The sequence below is a fragment of the Elephas maximus genome, chromosome 12 (assembly GCF_024166365.1).
Source record: "Elephas maximus indicus isolate mEleMax1 chromosome 12, mEleMax1 primary haplotype, whole genome shotgun sequence".
In the NCBI taxonomy this organism is placed as follows: Eukaryota; Metazoa; Chordata; class Mammalia; order Proboscidea; family Elephantidae; genus Elephas; species Elephas maximus.
In genome coordinates, this window is record NC_064830.1 from 40,530,044 (window position 1) to 40,539,262 (window position 9,219).

General features: G+C 40.3%; 1 pseudogene; it reads left to right on the plus strand.

Moving 5' to 3' along the window:
* The first annotated feature begins 307 nt into the window (after window positions 1-307).
* LOC126087611 (uncharacterized) lies at window positions 308-406 on the plus strand (annotated as a pseudogene).
* The last annotated feature ends 8,813 nt before the right edge of the window (window positions 407-9,219 follow it).

Here is a 9,219-nt window from a genome sequence, read left to right on the forward strand (position 1 = left end):
TACTCTGTCCTATAGGGTCCCTATGGGTCAGAATTGACTTGACAGCAATGGGTTTGGTTTGCCAAGAAACCAAACCCACTGCCCTTGAGTTGATTCCGACTCGTAGCGATCCTATAGGACAGAACAGAACTGCCCCATAGGGTTTCCAAGGCTATAAATCTTTACAAAAGCAGACTGCCATATCTTTCTCCCTTGGTGCAGCTGGTCAGTTTGAACTGGGTTTGAGCAGGCAAACTTTTGGTTAGCAGCTGAGTGCTTTAACCACTGTGTCACCAGGGCTTCTTAAAAAATATGGAAACCCAAACAAATTTGGCAGCACATATACTCAAATTAGAAAGATACAGAGAAGATTAGCATGGCCTTACACAAAGGATGACACATAAATATGTGGTATATGTATGTATATATATATATGCACATTACCACTATATCACAATAAATATACATATGTATATATAGATATATTTACCACTATATATATACATACATATATAGAGAGAGAGTATTATCCAACTATATGATGTCTACAAGAGATGCACTTTAAATACAAAGGCACAGATGGGTTGATAATAGTTATTAAATAAATAGTCATAGTGACCCTATATGACAGCGTAGAACAGCCCCATAGGGTTTCCAAGGAGTGGCTGTTGGAGTGGCTGGTGGATTTGAACTGCAAACTTTTTGGTTAGCATTTGAACCCTTAACCACTGCACCACCAGGGCTCTCTCTCTCTCTCTATATATATATACATATGCATGTTTATTGTGATATATATATATATAAAACAAAACGTTTGCCATTTCAACATTTTTTACATGTACAATTCCATGACATTAACTAAGTTCATCATGTTTGCAACAATCACCACCGTTTATTATAGTTATGCGAACACACATAAGAAGTCTGGCATGGCTATATTAATATCAGATATAGACTAAGAGTACTACCAGAGATAAGGAGAGAGATTTTATAGAAATAAAGGGGCCAATTCATCAGGAAGACACAACAATTGTAAAAGTGTACCACCCAAATAACAGATCCTCAAAAACACATGAGGCAAAAATTGTCAGAATCAAATGAAGAATAGACAAATCCACAGTTACAGCTGGATATTTTAACATATCTCTCTCAACTATTGATAGTAAGCTCCATCTGTCCACCTGTTGAGGTCCTTCCCAGAAGCCAGAAAGCAGCCCACACAGTCTAACCAGTGGAGATTATGACAGGACAGTCTTACTTCATTCTGGACACGGACTTATTAGTAATGAAAGAGCTGCCAGTTTTGAACATCTACTGTGGGCAGACACTGTTGTGTTAGTCACTTTAGTTTTATTACAATGATTCTCAGCATGACTGCACATTAGAATCGTGTGGTAAGATTTTTAATAAGACTTGTGCCTGTGTCCTACCACTAATGAATTTGATTCGATTGGTCATTTGGTGGCCCCAAGCATCTGTGCTTTTCTTAAAGCTTCTCAAGTGGTATTAATGTGCACTCATTGCTATATTAAGGAGCACTGGTGGCACAGTTGTTAAATGCTCTGCTGTTAACGGAAAAGTCAGGAGTTTGAACCCACCCATCACTCCATGGGAGAAAAATGTGGCAGTCTGCTTCTGTAAAGATTACAGCCTTGGAAACCCTAGAGAGAAGTTCTACTCTGTCCTCTGGGGCTGCTACGAGTTGAAATCAACTTCATGGCAATGGGTTTAGTTTTTTGTTGCTGTTGTTGCTGTTTTGGTACTGCACCCCATTTAATGACTCCTGAGCACAACTTAGACTTGTCGCACACATCATCATACTGGGTATATGTCGAGTTTTTCAGTATATTCCTATGTTTGGCACTGTCTCCTCCACACTTCTCATGGACAGTTGAGGTTTTGGATACAAGTCCATAAGTTTATATTTTTTCATGTTGCATGTTTTTTATTACAACCAATGCTTCTCATTGTCAAGATCCTCTAAGATCTTGCTTCTACTATACTCAGTCCTCTCGTCTTGTTTTATGTGAAACATACAAGTATCCAATGGTCTTTCCTACCTCAGAGTTGCTAAAATTGCTAAATTCTGCCCCGAATCAAACTCCTCCACACTTGTGTTCTCTTCCTATTCAGGACCAAGGGTCTGTTCTCCATTCTGCCACAAATTTCCTTCGCTCCTCTATATCTTTCTGGATAATTCTTTCAAAATCAAGTGTAAGATCTATTTTATTAAGAAGGCCTTCCTGGGCCCAACCTGTATTACTCCCTCCTTTGCCCAATCTTTAAACCCAGGGCATTCCTCTGTCATAGTACACATCACGATTTAGAATAAATTATTTGTTTACTACTTTCTGTCCCTCACTAGACTATGAGCTGTAGAAAGGAAAAGACCTGGTCTAGTTCTTCTTAGCTTCCCCAGTATCAAACCCAAAGTAAGTGTCCATAAACATGTCTCTTTCCTGGAAAAAGAAACACACAAAGGTTATGGTTGCAAAAGGAGGCTTCATGGGAGATGGAATGTGAGATGAGTCTTAGTAGATGGTTAAGTGGCTACTTGGAGAGGAATGTGGAAAGTACTTGAGGCAGGAAGAAAAATTTAGTAAAACAAAATTGCCAAGGCAGCAAAGTCCATAATTGGCCCTCAGGGTTTATAAAGACTATCACAAGTTGCCCCCACGTGTCTGTCAGTTTATCATACTGTGGGGGCTTGTGTGTTGCTGTGATGCTGGAAGCTATGCCACTGCTATTCAGATACCAGCAGGGTCACCCATGGAGGACAGGTTTCAGCTGAGCTTCCAGACTAAGACAGACTAGGAATTAGTCAATGTTCAACCATTTCAAGAGGTAGCATATGATCAGGAACCAATGGTACTGAAGGAAGAAGTCCAAACTGCTCTGAAGGCACTGGCAAAAAACAAGGCTCCAGGAATTTATGGAATATCAATTGAGATGTTTCAACAAACAGATGCAGTGCTGGAGGTACTCATTTGTCTATGCCAAGAAATATGGAAGACAGTTTCCTGGCCAACTGACTGGAAGAGATCCGTATTTATGCCTATTCCCAAGAAAGGTGATCCAACCAAATGTGGAAATTATAGAACAATGTCATTAGTATCACACGCAAGCAACATTTTGCTGAAGATCATTCAAAAATGGCAGCAGCAGTATATCGACAGGGAACTGCCAGAAATTCAGGCCAGTTTCAGAAGAGGACGTGGAACCAGGGTTATCATTGCTGATGTCAGATGGATCCTGGCTGAAAGCAGAGAATACCAGAAGGATGTTTACCTGTGTTTTATTGACTATACAAAGGCATTAGACTGTGTGGATCATAACAAACTATGGATAACACTGCAAAGAATGGGAATTCCAGAACACTTAATTGTGCTCATGAGGAACCTTTACATAGATCGAGAGGCAGTTGCTCAGACAGAACAAGGGGATACTGATTGGTTTAAAGTCAGGAAAGGTGTGCGTCAGGGTTGTATTCTTTCACCATACCTATTTAATCTGTATGCTGAGCAAATAATACTAGAAGCTGGACTATATGAAGAAGAACGGGACATCAGGATTGGAGGAAGACTCACTAACAACCTGTGTTATGCAGATGACACAAACTTGCTTGCTGAAAGTGAAAAGGAATTGAAGCACTTACTAATGAAGACCAAAGACCACAGCCTTCAGTATGGATTGCACCTCAAGACAAAGAAAACAAAAATCCTCACAACTGGACCAATAAGCAACAACATGATAAATGGAGAAAAGATTGAAGTTGTCAAGAATTTTATTTTACTTGGATCCACAATCAACAGCCATGGAAGCAGCAGTCAAGAAATCAAAAGACCCATTGCAATGGGCAAATCTGCTGCAAAGGACCTCTTTAAAGTGTTGAAAAACAAAGATGTCACCTTGAAGACTAAGGTGCGCCTGACCCAAGCCATGGTATTTTCAATTGTATCATATGCATGTGAAAGCTGGACCAAAGGAAGACCAAAGAAGAATTGACACCTTTGAATTGTGGTGTTGGCAAAGAACATTGAATATACCATGGACTGCCAAAAAGAATGAACAAGTCTGTCTTGGAAGAAGTACAATCATAATGCTACTTAGAAGCAAGGATGATGAGGCTGCATCTTACATACTTTGGACATGTTGTCAGGAGGGATGAGTCCCTGGAGAAGGACATCATGCTTGGCAAAGTACAGGGTCAGGGGAAAAGAGGAAGACCCTCAACAAGGTGGATTGACACAGTGGCTGCAACAATGAGCTCAAGCATAACAACGATTGCAAGGACGGCTCAGGACCGGGCAGTGTTTTGTTCTGTTGTGCATAGGGTGGCTATGAGTCAGAACTGACTCGATAGCACCTAACAGCAACAACAGCACAAATGGGGCTACTATGGGTTAAAGAAGCCCCACACTCCATCCCCAAGACCACCATTTTGATCTCTCTTCCCAAACATGTGTTGTCCATTCACCTTGGAGATGAACCTGAACGTGACTTTATTCAAACAGGTAGCTTTGGGGGAACAAGAATGTCTCCAGCTGTTGATTCAAAGTCAGAGGAAGTCCCCACCTTTGAACAAGAAGCTCCCTGCTGTACCTGTACAAGTATCAGCTTGAGTCATCCTAATGAGTCAGCAGGTGCTCACTCTCCCAAAAGGAAGCCCCAAAACTTTATGGAGCATTTCAAAATGTTCAGTCATTTTTTGAAAATTCCTGCCTATGCACTGAAACCTACCTGCATCAGAATCACTATGGGAATTTTTTTTTAAAGTATACACTTTCCCAAATTTCTCCTATGGTAATTCTGACTCAATAGCTATAGAATGGATCTTTCAAAAATATAGATTCTCAGGCCCCACACCAGACAAGAATACAACTGGAATGTACCTTAGTAGTGCACATGATGAAACTTTGACTCACTTACTTTGGACATGTCATCAGGAAAAGCCAATCACTAGAAAAAGACATCATGTTTGGTCAGGTAGACTGCTAACAAAAATGCAGGAAACTCTCAAAGAGATGGACTGGCAAAATGTCTACAACAACGGACTCAAACACACCAATGATCACAAAGATGGCACAGATCCAGGCAATGTTTTGTTCTATTATATGTAAGGCCATCATGAGTGGGAGCTGACACAACAGCGATTAATAACAGCAGCCAGGGAGAAGAATGTTGTTGTTGTAATTGTTAGGTGCCATCAAGTCAATTTCAACTCAGAGCAACCGTAATGTACAACAGAAGGAAATATTGCCTAGTCCTGAGCCATCCTCACATTCATTGGTATGCTTGAGTTCATCACTGCAGCCACTGTGTTAATCCATCTAGTTGAGGGTCTTCGTCTTTTTCGAAGACCTTCTACTCTACCAAGCATGATGTTATTTTCCAGGGACTGATCCTGCCTTATAATATGTCCAAAGTATGTGAGACAGTCTCACCCTCCTTGCTTCTAAGGAGCATTCCAGTTGTACTTCTTCCAAGACAGATTTGTTCACATTCTTTTGGTAGTCCATGGCATATTTGATATTCTTCACCAACACCACGATTCAAAGGTGGCAATTCTTTTTCAGTCTTCCTTATTCATCATCCAACTTTCATGTGCATACAAGGCCGTTGAAAACACCACGGCTGTGTCAGGCTCACCTTGGTCTTCAGGATAACATCTTTGCTTTTTAACACTTTAAAGAGGTGTTTTGCTGCAGATTCGCCCAATGCAATGCATCTTTTGATTTCTTGGCTGCTGCTTCCATGGCTGTTGATTATAGATCCAAACAAGATGAAATCCTTCACAACTTCAATCTTTTCTTCATTTATCATGACATTGCTTATTAGTCCAGTTATGAGGATTTTTGTTTTCTTTATGTTGAGGTATAATCCATACTGAAGGTTGTTGTCTTTGATCTTCATCAGTAAGTGCTTCAAGTCCTCCTCACTTTCAGCAAGGAAGGCTGTGTCATCTGCATAAGGCAGGTTATGAATGAGTCCTCCCATAATGCTGATGCCTCATTCTTCTTCATATAGTTCAGCTTCTCAGATTATTTGCTTAGCATACAGACTGAATAAAAAAAAATTTTTCTTTTTTTTTTTTTTTAAAGGATACAACCCTGACCCACACCTTTCCTAATTTTAAACCATGCAGTATTCCCTTGTTCTGATGACTGCTTCTTGGTTCCTCATGAGCACAATTAAATTAAGTGTTCTGGAATTCCTATTCTTTGCAATGTTATCCATAATTTGTTATGATCCACACAGTCAAATACCTTTGTACACAGTCAATAAAACATAGGTAAATATCTTTCTGGTATTCTCTGCTTTCAGTCAAGATCCATCTGACATCACCAATGATATCCCTGGTTTTACATCCTTTTCTGAATCTGGCTTGAACTTCTGGCACTTCCCTGTCAACAGACTGCTGCAGCCACTTTGAAAGGATCTTCAGCAAAACTTTACTTGCATGGGATATTAATGATATTGTTCAATAATTTTCACATTTGCTTGGGTAACCTTTCTTGGGAATAGGCATAAATATGTATCTCTTCTAGTTGGTTGGCCAGGTAGCTGTCTTCCAAATTTCTTGGCGTAGATGAGTGAGCACTTCTAGTGCTGCCTCCATTTGTTGAAACATCTCAATTGTTATTCCATCAATTCCTGAAGCCTCATTTTTTGCCAATGCCTTCTTTGCAGCTTGAAATTCTTCCTTCAGTACCATCGGTTCTTGATTATATGCTACCTCCTGAAATGCTTGAACACTGACCAATTTTTTTTGGTATAGTAACTCCATGTATTCCTTCCACCTTCTTTTGATGCTTCCTGCGTTGTTTAATATTTTCTTCATAGAATCCTTCAATATCACAACCCAAGCCTTGAATTTTTTCTTCAGTTCTTTCAGCTTGAGAAATGCCTAGGGTGTGCTTCTCTTTTGGTTTTCTGTCTCCAGGTCTTTGCACATGTAATTATGATACTTTGTCTTCTTGAGCCGCCCTTTGAAATCTTCTGTTCAGCTCTTTTACTTCGTCATTTCTTCTTTTAGTTTTAGTTACTCAGCGTTCCGTAGCAAGTTTCAGAGTCTCTTCTGATATCCATTTTGTCTTTTTTTTTCTTTTCTGTCTTTTTAATGACCTCTTGCTTTCTTCGTGTATGATGTCCTTGTTGTCATTCTACAACTCATCTAGTCTTCGGTCATTAGCATTCAATGCATTAAATCTATACTTAAGTTGGTCTCTAAATTCGGGTGGGGTATACTCAGGGTCATACTTTGGCTCTTGTGGACTTGTTCCAATTTTCTTCAGTTTCAACTTGAACTTTCACATGAGCAACTGATGGTCTGTTCCCCAGTTGACCCCTGGCCTTTTTCTGACTGATAACATTGAGCTTTTCCATCAGCTCTTTCCACACATTATTATCAATGCATCCTGATTGCACATTCAATCAATTTCAGACTGCGGAAGTTGGTAAAAATCTTCAATTTTTTCATCTTTGGCCTTAGTGGTTGGTGCGTAAATTTGAATAATAATTGTATTAACTGGTCTTCCTTGTAGGTATATGGATATTATCCTATAACTGACAGTGTTGTGCTTCAGAATAGATCTTGAAAAGTTCTTTTTGGCAATGAACAAAACGTCATTCCTCTTCGAGTTGTCATTGCTGGCATAGTAGATCATATGAGTGTTTGATTCAAAATGACCAATACCAGTCCATTTCAGCTCATTAATGCCTAGGAAACCCTGGTGGTATAGTGGTTAAGACCTACAGCTGCTAACCAAAAGTTTGATAGTTTGCATCCACCAGGCACTCCTTGGAAACTCTATGGGGCAGTTCTACTCTGTCCAATAGGGTTGCTATGAGTCAGAATTGACTCGACAGCAATAGGTTTAGTTTATAGGTAATACCTAGGATATCACTATTTATGCATTCCATTTCATTTTTGATGATTTCCAATTTTCCTAGATTCATACTTGGTACATTCCACATTCCGATTATTAATGGATGTTTGCAGCTGTTTCTTTTCATTTTGAGTTGTGCTGCATCAGCAAATGAAGGTCCCGAAAGCTCGACTCCATCCACGTCATTAAGGTTGACTCCATTTGAGGAGGCAGCTCTTCCCCAGTCATATTTTGAGTGCCTTCCAACTTGAGGGGCTCATTTTCCAGCACTGTATCAGGCAATGTTCTGCCGCTATTCAGAAGGTTTTCACTTGTTAATTCTTTTCAAAAGTAGACCACCTGGTCCTTTTTCCTAGTCTATCTTAGTCTGGAAGCTCAGCTGAAATCTGTTTGCCAAAGGTGATCCTGCTGGTATTTGCATACCAATGGCATAGCCTTTAGCATCACAGCAACATTCAAGCCCCCATAGTACAACAAACTGATAGATGCACGGGGGAAGAGAAAGGTACAGATAGTGGTAATTTTTAAACCTTCCCAAGTGGTTCTACTGCTCAACCCAGTGGGAACTACTAAGTCTCTTCCTGGTCCCTCTGTCTGTCTCCCCTTGCTTTGCCCTCTGCAGCTACCATGGAACCCAGTACTTCCTCTTCAAGACAGCTGCTCAATGTTTGAAAAATAAAAGCCATCATTGCCCCCCTAAATCTTTTCTTTTCAAGACTAAAAAGAACATCACAGCAAGAAAAGGAGTGATTTGCCTACCAGGAGCCTCCAGAAATTAGTCTTAAAATAGTATTTGCTTCAGGGACATTTTTAGTACTATTCAGAAACAAAGTGTTGAAAGTGTAGGGAAAATTCAAACTGATTTGTGTCACCTATGTATCAGTGTGTTCAAAACGCTAACCAATTTCTTTTCTCAGCATCAGTTTTGTTTTGGCAAGTAACCCTGTAGAAAATCAAAGAAGTGGTTCAGGCAAATCCATCAATTGTCCCCAAGAAAGGCCATCATTTGATGGGTACGGGGCTCCTGGTTCTCTCAGCCTGGAAGGAGCTCCATTTTTTCAGAGGCATCCTTGGTGCAGAGCCACAGTACCGCAAGGTGAGATGTCCAACTTCATTAGGGTTGAGCTCTGGATCTTGGAAGAGAGATCATCAGTAGATTCATGCCTGGGAACCTAACTGGAGTGGAAAGCTGACAGGGAAAGCCAGGGGCTGCAATTTACCAATCTCATCTCTCAACCAGAGCCCTGGTGTGTGAAAGTTAACTAGTACAGGGAAGGGAAGACTTGAAAGGCACAGTTACCTTTAGGCAGCTGTTAAAATCACAATGGTACAACGTTAAAAGCAGGTTACA